The following is a 19,494-nucleotide window of genomic DNA, read 5'->3' on the forward strand; positions in this document are numbered from 1 at the left end:
GAATTGCCTTCTCCCTTTGAGCCTCCCTCATTTTAGTAATCATGTTCTTATCTCTGCAACACCACCACAAAGGCTTACCTTTTACTTTTAAATAGCTTTAAAAAGACAGGTGAAAATATGGAGGATGTGATGAGGGGGGAAATCGCTGCAGCTTGCCAATAATGATAATTTAACAGAGATGAAGGTGTTTTGTTTAACTGTGTGCATACACTTAGCAATGAAAAAAGGGGCTGATGAAAGGTTTCTACTAGTGGATCTCAATTATTATGGGGCACATTTTGACATGTTATTATTGATGTTCCATTAAACATTCTAACTGTACAGTTGATCAGGATGATGGGAGAGGTAATAAATTGAAATCGTTTTTGCCATCTGGTAGGTTGGAAGATTCTCTCAAAAATACAATATACAGGATGAAGGTGTAAATTGGACATATAGGCTTGATCAGAATTGACAAAACACTGTGTATTTGCTTTGGAAAGAGAGCAAAATCTTAATATTTTGGTACTTTGTCAATCTAACTCAGTGGTTCTCAATCTTTTGTATTGGTGACCCCTTTCATACAGCAAACTTCTGAGAGCAACCCTCCCCCCATATATTAAAAATACTTTTAAAAATATTTAGCACTATTATAAATGCAGGAGGTGAAGCAGGGCTTGGGGTGCAGTCTGACAGCTTGTTACCCCCTACATAATAACTTCGTGACCCCCTGAGGGGTCATGACCCCCAGTTTGAGAACCCATGGTCTAACTCAAATTCTAATCCATTGCTAATTGTTTTGAAAGAGACAAGGAGGCTGAGGTAATATCTCTTATTGGGACAACATCTGATAGTGGAAGGGATAAGCTTTCACACTTCACAGAGCTCTTCTTTAAGTCTGCAGAAAGAAACTAGAATGTCCATGCTAAATATAAGATGAGACAGATTGTTAAACATAAGAGGTTCACACATGTTTTAGGAGACCACTGAAAATGGCTTGCTCAATTAACACCTGTAGTTGTAGGACAATGCAGGGTTAATAGACAGCAGGGTTTGTTACAAGTTGTTATAATAGGCTATCAAACCAGTGTCTCTGTTAAATCGGTGTTTTTTAGGGTTTGTCTACACATATAGCTCTGCCCATGCAGCATGTCTGGGGAAGATACTCTATGCTGATGGGAGAGAGAGCTCTCCCATCAGCAAAATAAAACAACCTCCGTGAGAGGTGGTAGCTATGTCAGCTGGAAGCTATGTCGGCTGGAGAAGTTCTCCCACCAACATAGCGCTGTTCATACCGGCACTTATGTCGGTGTAACTTACGTCGCTCAGGGAGATTATTTATTCACCCTCCCAGAGTGACATAAGCTATATCTACATTACAGCTTATGTCAACATAACTTCAGTATCCAGCAGCATTATGAGTTTAAGTTCCTGGGCTCATCTTTTGAAGGCGTTCTGCAGATTTCCTTTGAAGACACAAACTGACTGGTCAGATATAGTGTGATCACTTTGTGAAAAGTGTTTTTTCATGGGAGACAGGGTATTTTGGTCTTTTATAATTTTTCTGTGGGAGTTCTTTTGAGAGCATAGTGATTGTCTGGTTTCACCCACATAATTGTTGTTGGGGTATTTGATGCACTGGATGAGGTACACTACATGTTGTGATAGGCAAGTATAAGGCTTGTTTCAGATTAACAGCCGTGTTAGTCTGTATTCGCAAAAAGAAAAGGAGTACTTGTGGCACCTTAGAGACTAACCAATTTATTTGAGCATGAGCTTTCGTGAGCTACAGCCGAAAGCTCATGCTCAAATAAATTGGTTAGTCTCTAAGGTGCCACAAGTACTCCTTTTCTTTTTAAGTATAAGGCTTATGGATCTTGAAAGGTGTGTTGCAGAGTGTATTAATCATTGGAGCAGTGGAGATGTCTCTCCAGGTTTTGCATCTGTTGTTCCAGCAAGGTCTGGTGATGCTTTCAGTTGGTTTATTCTGGTCTCTGGGAATCTTGCTTCTGAGGAGAAATTTGGTGATGTTGGGGGGTTGTTTGAAGGCCACAAGAGGTTATGTGGGAAAGATTTCTTTCAAGCTGTGATCCCCATCAAGCGTAGGTTGTAACTGATGATAAAACACAGCAAACACTCATTGTTTTGCAATTTGATTAAAGTGAGGGAGGAAGCTAAAGTTTTTACGGTGAGAGCCACAGTATAGAAACCTACAGAGAAAGGTTGTCACAAGTTAATTTCTGACAGGTACTCCAAATATTAGAAGTTTTTGAAGACAGACTCCCAACTCCTCCATTAAATCTCCTTGACTCTTGAGCATGCCTCAGCCATGATTCTTCCCCTAGGCCTTTACTTCTCTCATCAAGCAAGACCTTGTGGAGATTCACAGCCTTCTCTCTACTGCCTGATGAGCTATCTAAGGAGGAATGAAACTCTTTCCCTAGCTACCAATAACCTGAAAATATCTGGAGGGATATGGACCACGTTACCTTCTCTCACCTGGCTCAGAACCAGGATCCAAGAACTTCTATTCTGGTCCTATTGCTGCTCTTTTAAATTTATTGATATTCTTAGGCTTTTCCATTTAGTCATGTCCTAGAGTGCATTATTTCAGAGACTATGAGATATAATTGGCTTTTCCCAGCTGTAAATTATCCTACCACCACTGAAGTCAACGGAGCTATTGCAACTTCCACCAGCTGAGGATCTGCCACATAAGAAATAATTAGCTCATAACATAGATGTCGCCACTTTCATAAGAGATATATTAAGAAGTGAAGGACATCCTAATTGTAAAAAGGAGAGAAATGAGAACTGAAACCCAGTAGATTAGATTATCACTTGCAATATCTATCTGAAATCTAAAACTCCATGTAAAGATAAGGAGCTAGCAGATATTTGGGGGTAGATATTTGTCCTAGATTGTAATGTTGATTATCTTCTGGTATCATGTAGGCTGGTGTGGAATATATTTAGTTGTCTTAATCATCATCATCCTGTAGATTTATGGCCAGATCCTCAGCTGGTATAAATTGGCACAACTCCATTGACTTCAATGGACTTAGACAGATTCTCACCAGCTGAAGATCTAGCCATTAATGTTAAAAAGAGATTGCTAAACGGAAAGCCATGCATTTTGGAGCCTTAAATATTCATTCATGAAAGACAACATGATAGTAGCAGATATTCTAAATGAATTGCAAAACTTCTTTAAAGTTAATAAGATTTCCCTAGCAACAGAGGGCTTTGGTATGCTGGAAAGTATTTTCTAAAGATTTTGCAAAGAGAAAAAATATGATAGGAATAATGAAAAGGAGAATTGCAAGGGAAAACACAAATGTTATAAAGACAATGGAGCTGTATTATCAGGGATCTCTGTCTCTCTGTGAAGAAAGAAAATGCTGAAACAGAATAAAAATAAATCCAAACTAAATCAAATATTCCTGTGGAGAGGGGGGAACTAAGTACACACTTTTCTGACAATGGAATGATTATAATTCAGGAAATAAAGTGGTGAAGTTGTTAGCCTGATAGTTAAAAGAGCTGGAAAGCTCTTAAATCTGTTTTGAGCATACAAAGGGAAACAAGGGAATTCTCACAGATCCCTCAAAGATTAAGATTTTTTTAAAAATCAAAAATAGAAATACTCCAGGTAATACAAAAAGATAAACAGAAACTAGGTGTGCACCCCTTAGTGGTCAAGGGTAGTTAAGGAATTTACTTGAGAAGTTTAGAAAAATTATTGGCTGACTAGAGGCTTGCAATCTTTCACTCAGTTCACCGGATGAAGCCTACCCAATCAAGAGTTATTACTGACCTGAAGGCTGTCTAGTGGTCTTGCTATATGCAATGAGTTGATTACCTTTGTCCTTGTTGTGGTGGCCTGTAATAAGGTCCTTGGTGGACTGTGAGGCCTAGTGATTAGCATGAGGCATTGGTAGGGGAGCCCAGGCCTGCCCACTCCACTGGGCTCCAAGCCAGGGCCCTAGGAGGGTTAGCAGTGTTGGATCTCCATAGTGTGGGGGGGACCCTCTAAGTTACCCTCCTTGGATCACTTCCTACCACTGCTTCCCTCCACTTCTGCTCCTAGATAAAGAAAAGGAAACCAAACTATCAGCCCCAATGTGGCTCAGCACACAGTACTGGCATTTCAGGGAGGCATGTCTAGCGCCTTTTGGTAAAAGCCTTCAAGATAGGTATATACTCCTCCTCCACCTTCTGAGCTGGGTTGTTCCCTTTTCAACCCTGTCTCCAGTTGGAGCATGCTCTGCAGGGTAGAGGGGCGGGACTAATTGCCCCCCCGGCACTGTCCTTTAACCCCTTCCATCCCAGTGTGGGATTTGTATACCCCATCACATAACTTAATCATAGGACATAGGAGCCATAGTCATGGAGCAGGAATCATTGTGCTAGGTGCTGTAAAACACAGATCAAAAAGATGGTCCTTCCCCAAAGAGCTTACAGTCTAAATGTACAATGAGATATTAAAGGGATACACACAGATGAATGTGGAATTACAAGGAAGCCATGATAGGCAGTGGACTCAGCACACCCAGAGTCTAACCATTGTCAAATTTTTTTTTGTAGGCATCATAGCAAATGAGAATTTTAAGGAGGGTTTGGAAAGTGGGTAATGAGGTAGCTTTCCAAATGTTTATGGGGTGTTTCTCCCAAGTGTGAGGAGCAGCTTGGGAGAAAGCACAAAAGTGCTTGTTTGAAAATTTAACATGTAGGCTCAGTGGAGAGGTTAAGGGCTGGATTAGCATAGAGACTGTTATACTCTCTCAGCTCTCTATTGGATCCTTCAAATTCCAACTGGGAATTGCTTTCTGAGCCATACTTGTTCTGTGGATAAAGCATTGAAATCCATGTTGCTGCTATTATGCCATTTTTGGTCAATTGTTTTTTCTATGCAGGAAAAAACAAGTAACTCATAAGGAAAGTTCACTTTCTCTTAATGTTCTAGAGAACAAAGCAGTGGCAATTAATTGGCTGAAGATCAGGTGCAGCTGGGAATTATTAGCATTCCAGGTCCACCTGACAGGAATAAAAAGAGGAAGGGGAAAGGTTTGGTGGAAAATGGAGGTTTGGGTTGAGGAGTTTGTAGTGTGTATTTTAATACTTGGAAAGGAGGAGACCTTTGATTTTTCTTGTTACTCTCAGTGCTGGGCAGGAAGAGTTTGATGTGATAGTTAGATAGAATGTCTGTTATGAAACAGTCACTAAGTTGTAGTAAAATTGTCTTACCTAGTGAAACCTTGGTCTGAGGACAACTACCACCCATAGTAAACAGAGCAAAGAACTTCTTTGTACACAGAAAGGGGAAGATATTACATTATAGTGCAGTTAGGATCCCTACTACACCTGAACACTAAAATAACTCAAATTAGACTAATTGTAAGTAATAAACAAAACACTTATGTGGCATTTACCCACTATGAATTAGTTCTAGAACACCTTAGAAGAATGAACTTTTTGGGGGTTGGGAGAGTATTAAAAAGCTAGTTATCAGAATATCTTTATCTCCAGTAGTATTGTAGCTTTTAAGTTTGATAGAAGCTTACCATTGGTATAGAATGATACCTGATCTAGCTATAATCAGATCATTCATATAGATAAAATATTACAACATTTTTCATACTCTGCTCATATAGGTGATTGGTGACCAGGCATGGTACAGTGAGGTTAATGAAACAGATGCTAAAACTTGAGATCAAAAGATACTGTGTTTGAACGAAGTACAAGAGGTGTTAAGGGGAAACAGACAAGTGAGGGATCCTACCTTAGGCTACTCTGCTTGTGGGGGAACATGATCTATAGTATTCCTTACTGCTGCTCCAAACAGGAGTAGCATGCACCCTATCTCCTCCCAACAGCTAATGGAAATGGCATCAGGAAGCCTGCAAAATGGTTGAGTGTACCCCCTTAATGGGGCTCCCTGACTTTGCAGCAGTAGTCCCATATTCTGTTTTTCTGTTGTATAGGTATGACATATAGTGAATAGCTGTGTCTCCTCAATTCTCTAGCCTGGGATGCCAATGTGTCTTTGTCTCTGAAAAACTGGTCTGTGGGTGTTACCCATAATTATAGGATATTTTAGTAACATTCATACAATAGAATCTCACAGCTTCACATATAGTGTTGCTGTACATATTTCAATGGGATTATGATACAATGGGAGCAGATTATGACTTTCCAAATGATACCTCTCAGGGCACACTTTGTACAAAATTTATCATGGGCTTGTACAAGTTGTGACCATAATAGGAGAGAGTCCCTACTGTTTCACTCAATGTTTGGCTCATGCAAGATGGACCAGAACTTTGCTCATAATCTAAAGCTAAACTCCAGCCTCTGGTAAATTTCTTTCGTCCTTTTGTGAGCAGTGGGCTAACCTCTGTCCTAGTTCCCTCCTAATTTTAGAAAGGATCACAGCTGGAATTCAGGCAAGAAATTCAATTCCCATCTCCTTATCTACCTTCAGCATGTTTGTTCACAGGGGACTTCTGCTGGTTGAGGTGATGAAAAAGAAAAACCTTTTTAGAGAAGCAGTTGACAGCATTCTGGATTAGCGTTTCCAGATGGAAAACAAACTGGCAGATTGAAGCTGTCTATCAAAGTGTAGCTGGAGCAGCTGTTTTCACCTTGCTTGTTCTGCTACAAGCATGTGTCAGGTTTTCTTTTGTGACCTACCCTTTAAATCTACAAGGTTGGGAAGAATTTGTAGCTCTCCCCCTTTTCCCTTTACATTTAGAAAGAGAAAGCACGCCAGCTGGTGACAAAAATTTACAACTGACCCTGGTGAGGAGCACCTTGAATCTATTCACAGGTGCCAACTCCATGAGTGCTCTGGGGCTAGAGCACCCACGGGGGAAAAAAATGATGGGTGGTCAGCACCCACCGTCAACCCCCCGTATCAATGCCTCTCCCTTCCCCCAGTGTGTTCTGCCTGCCTGTGGGTCCCGCCAATAAGCTCCTCCTGCTCCTTCCCAGCGCCTACTGCCTGCCGCTGATCAGCTGTTTCATGGCATCAGGAGGCACTGGGGGAGGGATGAGCGAGCTTGGGGGAGGGGGCAGAACTGGGCGAGGAAGAGGTGGAATGGGGGTGAAGCATTGGGGAAAGGGGTGGAGTGGGGGTGGGGTCTGGGCAGGGCCGGGAGGGAGCATCCCCCTGGCAGATTAGAAACTCGTTGCCTCTGAATCTATTGTCAAAACAAAAAGTGCTGGTGTGACGAATGGCAGATTTCAGTTCCATATCCCTCTACACTAACCCTATCGCACTACACAATATTAGGAACACTGATGGTGTAAGATAGAAACTCAAATTAGGAATGAATAAGTTGGAGTTCTGATTCATAAAGAGCACCTGGCTTTAAGAGTTGAGTAAGTTTTATAAAAGTAGTGCTGACCAATGAAAAATGAAGCCCCATAGTTTCCATTCATGCACCAGTCATCCCCAACCAAGTGCTTAGCAAGCTGATGTCTGGACCAGTATAAGAAGGTTTAAATTCTTCCCAATATGAGATTACCTTCTCTCCCCAGGGGCAGAGGAAGGTGCCTTCTAATGACTCACATTCCTGCTTTTAATTTCCCTAGTCCTTAAGGCCCCAGTGTCACAGCAGCTTTCTCTCTTCAGGATTGGATTCTGCCTCTTTGGTCCAGCAGAAGGGTTGCTAGAGAACCAGCTGTGCAATTTACCATCACCATAGTGCTTTCCGCCCAGGTAGCAATGGACTGAGCTATCATCAGCTTTGGACATGTACTTGTACTCTCCTTATGGCAGTACATGGTGCTGCTGCTAGTCAGTCAGGCTACCTCAGAGAATTGTATTCTAATTAGACTTCTACCCCCTGGAATGGAGAGGTGCTTCTGAGTCCCCATCCTCACAAAGCCCCATCTTTCTATAACAACTACATACAGGGAAACAAGTACTTCCTCCCCATTAAGCATTTTCTGATTCTTTCCTAACTGTACTGCCCCAGGCTAAAACAAAAACCCATAACATAGGATTTGGTTTCCTTCCAGAGATCCCCATTTCTAGTCCCCTCCTCACATGTTAATAAAGGCAGGGACGGGAAAATATGAACCCTGTGACTATTGTTTCTGTTCCACTGACATGAATTTAAATTACTCCTTAAGCTTTTAAAAATAAATAAATAGAGGGATGTATAGCCCCTTTTCATTTTACCTTTTTTTCTTATATTTTTTTCATAAGACTTCTCTCTCTCTAATCCCTTTGATGTTGGAACCAACTGCAGCCTTTTTGCTACTAAAGAGTGGAGCATCTTTCTCTAACATATTCTTGTTCCAGTGGAACAATAGCAATTCACTACTATTTTTAACATTTATATTACAGTAGTGCCTTCAGGCCTCAACCAGGTTACGGGGTCATTGAGCGAGGCACCAAAAGTAGCCTCTTCTCCAAAGAATTTACATACAATATAGTAATGCAGATTGAGCCAGATAATGATAATATGTAAAAGAGGGAAAGCAGTGGTACAGCAGATGGACTGTTCTAGCTACTGCTATTTCAAAGAAGGGACCTGTGGGGGAGTGCTGCTTACTCAAGCCAGGAGTAGGAGCAAGTAGGGTTGCCAACTTTCTAATTCTAGAAAACCGAACACCCTTGCCCTGCCCCGCCCCTTCCATGAGGCCCTGCCCCTACCCCACCCCTTCCCTGCTCCCTGCCCCTGGCTCACTCCTTCCCCCCCCCCCCCCGGTTGCTTGGTCGCCCGAGCTGCAGGAGGCTTCCCGTGCCCGCGGGTCCCTCGCCCAGGGGGCTGCAACGCTGCCATGCCCAGTATGAAGGTTGGGCCCCAGAGTGAAGGGGCCAGAGGCAGGCTACCTGGCACTGAGGGGACTCTGCTCTGCCTGGGCCCTGGGCTGCTGGCTGAGTTTTATTGTCTGGTTTTATTTTCTCTCTCTGATTATGATGCTGCCCGGAAGGACTCCACTCTTCCAGGGGCTGCCTAAATCACCCAGCTGGGAAGGGAGGAGGGTGGGCTGGAGGGGAAGAGATGGGCGGGGGGGGCACTGGGTTCATCTCATTCTCCTCCTCTCCCCTCCAGCAGCCCCATTCCCAGCACTCAGAGACGGGGATACATATCTCAGACTCCTGGGTGTCGGCGATGGGGCAACAGATCCGGGGTCGCCACAGGAGCATGCACTGCAGCTTGAGCCCAGCCACAGGAGGAGCGAGAGGAGAAGAGGGCTGGCAGCAGCAGGCGAGGTGCACGCCATAACCCCTCAACTGCCGCCTGCTGAGTAGTCGTGAGTCGCACTAATTTGTCCTCTGCCCTGCCCTGGCCAATGGGAGCTGCGGTGGGGGCACGGGGCAGCACACGGACACTCCCACGGCCATCCCTTAGCCTAGGAGCCAGACATGCTTCCCGGGAGCTGTGCGGAGGCTAGTAGGGAGCCTGCCAGCCCCGCTGCGTGGAGCCACCAACCGGACAGTCAACTGCCCAGTCTGCAGTGCTAACTAGAGCTGTCAGGATCCCTTTTCATCCAGATGTTCTGGTCAAAAACCGAACACCTGGTTCCCCTAGGAGCGAGAGGTGTGGTCGCCCCAGCCTCCATTATTTAATCCTTGGATGTGAGATGCTGGCCATCTTGTTTTTCACTCCAAGGATCTGTAGCTGAAAAATGGACACTCTAAAAAAAATTAACCTGGCATTTGAGTCAAGTTAGAAAACCTTCTGTAAATGCTCAGCAACATTCTCAACTTGCTGGATAATTGCATGTTAATTTGCCTGTCAGGTTCCCTGTCATCGTCTGAAAAGCTGAATGAGTTTGTTTTATTCCCCCCTCCCCGGTAATTAAAAAGTGCTCAGGAATTGATAGGATATTTTTTTTCTTCATCATCACAGGTGAAGCTAATTAAATACGATATCATTGTGAGGGTTTTTTAATCTGTTTACCATATTGTGAGTTGTAGCTTTTCCTTGCCAAATCTTCTGGCTACCAACCAGTTCTACATTCTAAATTATATTAAATACTTTAGGCAATTCCTATGAAATACCATTATAAACATTGATGACATTTTCTTTTCATTTAAGATGGTGAGTCACATAACAATGAATAACGCCTTTATATTTGATAGTGCCTTTTAATCTCCAGGATCCCAAAGCACTTTGAATGCTGCATATACAGGAATCACTGAAATATAAAGATATAATATTACACAGTGTTATGACTTGAGTTCAGTATCTTAGACATCTGCAAAGGAATGAACTGGTACAGTTATCATATTGATTAGACTATAGGCTTATTTAAAATAATTCCAAGCCCCCTGTCCTGCAGTGAGCTATGTGCTCATGGAGTTCCATTGTCGTGGAAGGGGACTGTGCAGCAGGACCATAGTCTGTGTGCCTGGAGCTCATTGCTGGATGCGGAGCAAAATCTGGCAGATTCTGCTCAGTGGTGCACACCAGAAACACACCTTTTTGTATTTGTTGACAATAATATATAACCCCTATCAGGACAGTGCGTGATAAGTAATTCTTTCTGTTCTCTCTGTTAATAGTGGAACAAGTCACCCCGGGCAGTCTATCTTGCAGGCTTTCAGGTTCAACCTGAGCTAAGCGTTGCCGGTGGCTAAATTAATGAGTCGCAGTCCGTGATTCAATAATTTGTTTGTGTGGGGGGGAAATATTGATTTGGCTTGTTTGGGAAGCTGCATGCTGTTTGTGTAAGAACCCATACCGAATAGATATAAGAACTTATATAAAATAGAAAAGAAAAGATCTGTAGAACTTGCAGAAATATTCTAAAAGGAAATTTGGTTAATGCTTTCTACTGTGCAATGTTCTGTGTACGAGCATCAAAGCTGTAAGCCTGGGTCTGCGGTTGCTGAGTGTATTCTGAGGCCTCAGAACTTGCTGTTCCATTCATGATACTTTATTTAGCTTTTCTTGTTAAAAAGAATCTATACGAAGAAAAAGAGACTTTAGTCCTAGTGTCATTTGTGTTCCTTTTCTTAATTAACCACTTCTGAGAGAAAAGCAAAAAATTAGTTTCCTACTAAATGTGGGTTGAGGTTTTCAAAGGTAAAGCAACAAAACAGATCCTAATAAGAAGGGTGTTTGAGTTCACACTGGAGCAAGGTAATCATTTTGTCTAATTCTAAACTCATTCAGACATGGCGAATTTGAAAGTTCATTTTGAATGTATGTGATATTTAGTTAACACTCTGCTTACAGTCAGAGAAGCTCTGAGAAAGAAGCAGAGAGAAAAAAATTCCCATTAAAAAATTACAGGTCAACATTTTCTAACTCTGGTAACCACAATAACGTGAGACTCTTGATTCTAGCTTCAGTATGGAAACCTAGAAATAGATAAGACAGAACAACATTCCATCAATGCTCCCCTCAAGTTTATCAGTTACGTGTTCTATGCCTTCTTTACTTTAATGAATGGTGTCCAATCTGGTGAGCAAAAAGAGAGAAGAAAAAAAACAAGTCCATCCTGGAAATCCCCAGAATTTCTTTGTATTAATAATAATAACTAATCATTAATATTTCCTTAAATGTAAGTTCCTTGGGACAACAGCTGTTTTTCTTTGGTGTGTTTGTACCTATCACAATGGGGCCACGATCAATGACTGGGGATCCCGAGAGCTATCACTGTGCAAATAGATAGGATAGTAGTAATGTGGCCCCAAATTTACAGATCAGACTGTGAGAGTGAGAATCTGTGTAATTAATTATATAACTGTATTTACACAGTCATCACTGTATATGTATTAAAGAGAAATAAGTCCCATAGGACCTGTATGGGACTGAACAACATCAGGCCTACTACATCTTTAAGGAAAAGGATTGGAACAGTATTGGTAAATCATGGTGACACCTAACAGCAGATAGGTGAATTCAAAAGTTAGACCTAAAATTTTCAGAAATGGCTGGCTGAATGTTGACAAATTATGCTTTTCTATTTCCTTCCTAGTCAGTCCAATACACCTTTTTTTAATTATCGGTCACTTGGATTTAGTTAGGTCCCTCCCACATCTTTCTGGGGCATCTGTCTGCAATGGTTTAATAAGAAAACCTGAATGGATAAGAAGCGAGGAGAAGATTACATGGCTGGCAAGCACCTTCAGTTACCGACAGACACATTCTAGCTCAAAATGTTCTGAGGAATGGTAATCTAGTTTACGTTCAATTTATTTGATGTCTGTAGAAAGCCCTGAGGAATTTATGGCATTTGTTATACAAAAGCCATTTATGGGAATGGATTTCCTATAAGAGTCTCAAGATTTTGGAATTAGTTCTTCCTTATTTATCTTTATTTTTTTCAGATGGATGTTGGTCAAATTATTCCTAATTTTCAGCCACTGTTGTCAGAGAGAAGTCACACACACTGCCTAAGATTCTGGGGGTATTGAGGCCAAGAGGGAATAAGCTAACCAACCAAACAAAAATACTCTGTACTATTTATCATGGAACATAGAATAATATAGATGAAATTTATGTTAATGATGTTCCAGGATGGGCATAAGAATTATTCAAATACCGAAGGACTTGATAATAGACTGACATAAACAGAAGCATCTGTCTTACTGAAGGGCTGGCTGATTAAGAAAATGACTGCAAATGTTTAAGCTTTTATACTAACCATAGTCTGGGGGAGGGGGAAGGATGAGATGTTTTGTATTGTTTTTAGATGGGAATTATTAATTTTGTCTTTCTAGAAGTCATCCCAAGCAAACATTGTAATTTACATTCTATGTTGGCCATGAACATGTGTCACAGAAGTGGAAGCTGAAACCTAAAAGCTGCTGTAACTAGTGCTGTGTGACTTTAGGAGTCACTGTAATGTACCTACGCAAAGGAAGATGCTCCATGCGCCAGGTCCAAGGGGTTTTAGGCAGTGATGAGCTGCCAAAATCTTAACAACCGGTTCCCTCCTCACCCCATGTGGCCCACCCCGGGACTCCTGCCCCATCCAACCCCCCGCATTCCTTGATCCCCCCCCCGACCACTGCCCCATCTACCCCCACCCCTGGTCCCTGACTGTCCCCGGAACTGGGCAGAAGGGTCTCGTGGGCCACTGTCGTAGGTGCCCACCCTGCCCCTAAGAGCCAGAGGGACCTGCCAGAGTGAGGTGGGGAGTCCTGGCGGTGCTTACCTGGGGCAGCTCCCAGGAAGCATCCGGCAGGTCCCTCTGGCTCCTAGGGGCGGGGGGAGCATAGCTGGGGGGGAGCAGGGCGAGCTGCCGCTCCCCCTACTGATCCCATCAAAAGTGGCACCTCAGGCGCCAACTTTTCCTGGGTGCTCAGGGGCTGGAGCCCCCATGGGGAAAATTTGGTGGGTGCAGAGCACTCACCAGCAGCTTCCTGCCCCACACCGCACCCGGCCCCAGCTCACCTCCGCTCCGCCTCTGCCTCCTCCCCTGAAAGCACTGCCCTGCTCTGCTTCTTTGCCCCCTCCCCCGGTTTCCATGAATCAGCTGTTCACGCAGGAAGCTGGGGAGGGATGAGACACAGTGGCAGCTTCGCGCTCAGGCCCAGGGAGGCGGAGATGAGCTGGGCGGGGAGCGATTCCCCTGCGCCCCCCCCCCCCCAGGTTACCTGCTGCGGCCCAGACGGCCCTCCTCACGCCCCCCCAAGACCCAGCCTACCTCCTCTCCGCCTCCCTGGGCCTGAGTGCAAAGCAGCCGCTTGCTTCTCAGCCCTCCCAGGCTTTCCGCATGAACAGCTGATTTGCGGGAAGCTGGGGGGAGGGGGGGGTGGAGAAGCAGAGTGGGGCGACGTGTTCAGGGGAGGAGGAGGAGATGGAGCGGAGGTGAGCTGGGGCCAGGCTGGGGGTGGAGAGCTGCCGGTGGGTGCTCTGCATCCACCAAATTTTCCCCGTGGGTGCTCCAGCCCCAGTGCACCCACGGAGTCGACCCACTTTTGGCCGGTGGTTAAATTCAGAAGCCCTTTTAGAACCAGTTCTCCCTCGCAGGACAACCGGTTCTAAAAGGGCTTCTAAATTTAACAACCAGTTCTAGCGAACCGGTGCGAACCGGCTCCAGCTCACCACTGGTTTTAGGATCACTTTGTACTGTTGGTGCAGTCATGACACGGTGCACAGTCGGGATTTTCAAAGAATACGAGCTCCCCAGCTGCAGCCCCCGCTCATGTCAGTGGAAAATGCAGGTACTCTGCTCTTCTGAAACTTAATAAAGATACTGCACCTTGTAACAATTACAATGCTACACAAAATATTACATGTGACTTTGCATGACTTTACAAACTTGGACATTGCAGTATCTGAGAAATAAAGACTGTATTTATTTATTTCTATTTTTATTGTGCTAGTTCCTAAATGTCCCAGTCAGGGATCAGGTTGAGCTAGGTGGTGTTGTACACACATAACAAAAAGTCAGTTCCTGCACCAAAATCCAATTTTCTAAGTAAAACTGTGAAAGTAAAACCAAAAGGAGTAATATGACGCATATAACCTTCACTACTGTTTTCTGACTTTTGCGTGCTTACCCATTATCATGTGCATTTTTGGAGGTGCATTTAATATAGATGTATCGTGTGCACTACTTAAGACTAAATCAAGAATTGCCTGTCCTGTTATAGGTTCCAGGTGATTGGTGCTCCTAGAAACACATAGGAAATCATTTTGACTTATTGTGTACCTGGATTTACTTCCCACAAGACAACAACAGTTCCCCAAAAGAGAACACTGAGTCCTCAAACAGAGACTGGAATTGAGCAAGCTAACTGTGTCTAAAAGTTCCTTTGAACAAGTTTTAGAAAGCCCACAAAAATGTGGCAGTTCTCTGGAGCACAATATATTGAATAGAATAGAGAGAGATCCATGAGAGGGAAATCATTTTTTGTAAACTTCACAGACTAACTATGTGCACAGTAGTGAACATTCTTCTCTTCCTTTAGGGCTTTATTTCCAGTCAAATCAATTTAAATTGGACCACAACTGACCCCATGGAGAGATTCTTCTTAGGCTGATGTAGACACCGAGAAAGTCACTGTCACTTGTGGAAGATTGTTTATGTTTAAACTTAAAAGAATTTCCCTTTGCTCATTTTCCCCCCCTTTAATTAAGTACATGAACATTATCAAACCCAGTAACTTGTTGTTGAACTACACTTTTTTTTTAGAAAGACATCTTCTGCATTGATTTGAGGCATGGCTGGAGTAAGCCATTAGTCTCCATTTTCATCCTAAAAGTGGGAGACATTTGAAAATTACATGTTAGGATGTGTATGTTAATATTTTAGACTGAGTTAAGGTTGGAGGAGATTTTGGGGAAAGGAATGCATGGTAGGGCCTCCAACCTTTAAGGCTTTAGGAAAATTTTTGGTTCACCTTTTAAATATTTTATGCAATAAGCTTAGGATTGCAATGATGAACGTTAAAAAGCTATTGCTTTCAGCCTGGCTTGATCAGCAACATGAACTCAGAAATGTTGAGGAGTGGTGGGGGGAATGATCCAATACCATTTATGCCAATCAAACAAATAAGAAATACAGTTACCAGCAATTGTGAACATAAAATGCCCTGGCCATGTTAGGAAGAGTTGTGTTGAATGCCTTGATCCATTCAGTTAATATTATGTGTAAACATTCTCCCACAGATTCTCTCATCATTGTGATTTTCAACTTGAAATATGCTCCTTGTGGGTGTCATACAGACTCCATTGATATGGTAGGTGATGAAAAATAGTCTTTGTGAAATATAATTTGTTCTGGATCACAAGCTGTTGTCAATGTGTAGACTAGAGAGAGAAATCCAATGAACTAAAAATGAAATACAGCCACAGTACCTCACTTACCTTTGCTCTATTGTTTGTATTTTCTCTTCTTCCTTTCTTATGCCATTTCTCCTTTTGTTTGTGTTTGCTCTTTTGATCATGGAATTATGTCCTAATGTTTTTCTTTTAGAATGGAGCACACATGTCATTGATCTTTGTAAGCTAAAAAAGATAAATACCTGGTCTGGTGGGTTTTTTGTCTGGCTGGGTTTTTGTTGTTGTTTTGTTTACTTCAGTTAAGGGTAGACCCTTGTGAATTTAGGAAAAGGAGGAAGCAGTCCATGGAGGTTACTGTTATATTTTTTTCTGTTGCTTTGATCAGTTATTCTACCTTGGAGGCCACTTAGCAAGTCTTCCGAGGCTGTGTATTGCTTTACACAAGATAAATAATGGGAGGTAGTATAACTAAATGACAAAACACTAACGTGCTGAAAATGTCATTTGATTTATATGGTTATTTTCATCTTGGAAAGTTGCCAATATTTCATATATGGTTGTAATACTACATAGGGATAGCTCAGTAGTTTGAACATTGGCCTGCTAAACCCAGGGTTGTGAGTTCAATCCTTGAGGGATCTGGGGCAAAAATTGGGGATTGGTCCTGCTTTGAGCAGGGGGTTGGACTAGATGACCTCCTGAGGTCCCTTCCAACCCTGATCTTCTATGATTGGTATTGACTGGGCCATGTATACTATACTGGTGCAATTTCATACCTGTTGTGAGATCACACCATGAGTTATCATTTCCATTGGAAAGTTTGTCATATTGTTGCAATGACTTGTAGCACCATGGAGCATATAGAGCCTGTGCCAAAGGCAGATCTGGTCTCACAAAGCTAGTCCTTTTAAACCAATAAAACCTATTGCCATAAGCCTGAAACAAAAGCTTGAGAACTGGTGTTGGGGAAAAAAATACACTAAACTCTACTAATGTATCTATAGTAGCACCCACAAGTCCAGATAATGACTAGTATATCAGTGTGCTGGGTACTACAAATAAATACACAGGAAGAAACAATCCCTGTTCTGAAGACTTGCGGGGAAGGTGCAGGGGTTTTTCCAGACATGGGGAATGGCATGGAAAAAGAATGGAGAGCAAAAGTTAGAGTATAAGGGTTCCAAGAAATTGAAAGAGCTGTCAGAGCATTGTGCATGAGAGGAAGCGTACTAGAAGTCCAGAAGTAGGCAAGGGCTGGCAATTTGCAAGGCCTTGAAGTAAAGAACAAGGAGTAAGCACTTGAAGCTGCAATGGTGCAAAAAGTTACTTACACCATTGCAAATGAATTTGATTTCAAAACTGGGTAAGTGACATCGTTATAGAGAATCTAGATAGTATTTTTTGCACTGGCATAGCTACACCACAGTATAGACAAAAAGCCATTGGCTGCTGAATGAGCTGGAACAGGCAGAGATGAGACGTAAGAGGGAGAGAGGAGTAAGTTACAGTACAGAAGAGTAATGGCAAAATATACGAACAGGCTGGAAAGAGTGGTGTCTGAAACATTATTGTGGTAGAAGTGACAGGGTTTGACAAACGCCTAGATGTGAAGGGTGGAATTTGAAAATGATCTGAAGGTCATAAGCTTTAGAGACAGGGAGGATAGTGGAGTGGGAAAGTCTATCAGGAAAGAAAAGTTTTATTGTAGGTGTGCTTAGACTGAGGAAGCAGCAGGACATCCATGAGGAGATCTCTGTGAGAAAGGTAGTTGAATGTCCCTGGACAGAGTGGGAGGTTTCTAGCACTTGGAGGTTCCCTAGAACCAATATGGAGGTATTTGAGGTACCAAGAAATGGACCTTGTAGTTTATGTGAGGGCCTAGGTCTCTAGGGACGGAATACATAACTTGTTATGTGGGGAAGTGGGAGGTAAACCCACACTCCACTTCTCTCCTGCCTCAGACAGCATGATCTATAAGAAAACTATGAGGTGAAACTAAAGAACTTTTGCCCTTCTCTGCCTGCCTCCCATTAGGGTTCCCCCCGCCCATGGGTGAGGAGATTGGGCCGAAGATGAGCTAGTCTAAATTGATATTGATCAAAATTTAACTGAATTCTTCAGTATATAAAATAACTACCCACTGGGATCAAGGAAAAAAATCTTCCTTCCATGCCCCCTCCCATGTGAGGCATCATAAATAAGCAAGAACTAGTGCAAAAATTATAAGATATTGCCTTTATCATCAGGTATAGAGCAATGCTATCAGCATACTACCAGACAAGATGGACCACTGGTCTGCTCTAATATGGCAACTCCTTATGTTTCTGAGTGCTTTGCTCCAAGAAATCCCACTTTCATTCTCTTCCTAGACACACAGAGACATTTAGCACCACTAAATGCCAAATTCTGGTGTATAGGATTTTTTTTATATACCTAAATTAAATATCCTTAATCTGTCTAGTCAAGATAAAAAAATACATTCTTCAAAGAAAATTACTGACTACTTCATTATTGTACCTGAGCTGTAACAAGACTGAAAATGGAATGAGAACCGTCTGTCTGCTTTCATTTTACAGCCTCAGGCTATGAGGTGAGAGGATTCAGGCAATTTAAGAATTCATAAACAGCACCTTTAAAGTTCTTAGAGCATTTTGATAGGCTGCTTAAGAACTGTAAGTACAGATACATCTTGACTTATGAATTACAACTTTTCAGATACCAGAAGAATTGAAATGATAGCAGGGCTCCTGTGAAAAATATGTGATGTAATTAAAATTGTATCTTAATCTATATACACAAGGGAGTAGAATTAAGATTGTACAACCTTAATTCCTCCTCACTGCACCCCCCAGGTCTTGCTCCATGAAAGGCACATCTCTGACACAAAGGCCATCCCCACTACCCTACCAAATTTCAAGTCCCTGCTCTGAAACATTAGGGGCACTACAGCTTCTCAAAGAAAAGGTTCCGTAATTTTTTTAACATGAGTTCTTAAAAAAATGTGATTTTCCCTTAGTCTCATTTTGGGAAATGACTAAACCATTTTGGCAGAAATTTTCCAAGAGAAATTCAGCCTGAGGCAAACACACAGCGTGGAAAATTTCAGTCCCAAAAATTTAAGTTTGGCAAAGTTTATCTGCGATCAAAAATGTATATTATAATGGGAAGTGTGTGGCAACCTTAATAATAGGTGGTACCACCAGTCCTCTCTGAATACATTGCTTTAAAAAAACATTTAAAATACTTGATGGATGCTAATTGGCAAAATGCCCCCCACCAAACATAAAAACCTTAAACATTACAGTACTCATGCTTATCCTGCCTTAGCCACCACATATCACCACCACTTCCAGATTCTTCATCTCCATCCCTAATTTCCTTCCAGCTCCAACACATGAGAAAAGACAATACAGTAAGTACATACATGTATGCCACAGTTCAGCTGAAACCTTAACCCTGTCCTCAATAACCCAAACATAGATTTATGAAATATCTGGACTGGTTAAAAGTCACATCTGTGATGTGTTCACGAGGTAAGTATGCTGTTGGAGGTTGTTCATGGTAGTGCAGACAGAACAAACAACATGAGAACAGGAAGATCTTGTCATTTCAAGTAGCACAACACAGCGGCACTAGTGCTCATTGTGGTAATACCCTGGGTGGAGAGAAGTTAGAACAGCAGAGACTCAGAAGTGGGGGAGGGATCCTTCTTTTTGCTCCACAATGTGCTGCCCATCCTCCTGTGTGAGGATGGGGCAGGGCATAGTCACTAGAGCTGGTCAAAAAATAATTTGTGACCTAGTTTTTCACA

At 42.5% G+C, this 19,494-nt stretch overlaps 1 long non-coding RNA gene across 2 annotated transcripts in view; it reads left to right on the forward strand.

Annotated features, from left to right (window-relative positions):
* The window catches only part of LOC142072891 (uncharacterized), a 59,125-nt gene that overhangs the window by 33,022 nt on the left and 6,609 nt on the right, over positions 1-19,494 (forward strand). For both annotated transcript variants that reach the window (XR_012669499.1, XR_012669498.1), the window contains exon 3: positions 15,570-15,640. This is a non-coding gene — a long non-coding RNA (uncharacterized LOC142072891). The remainder of the gene's footprint in view (positions 1-15,569; positions 15,641-19,494) is intronic.

This window comes from Caretta caretta, chromosome 7 (genome assembly GCF_965140235.1).
Source record: "Caretta caretta isolate rCarCar2 chromosome 7, rCarCar1.hap1, whole genome shotgun sequence".
NCBI classification, from domain to species: Eukaryota; Metazoa; Chordata; order Testudines; family Cheloniidae; genus Caretta; species Caretta caretta.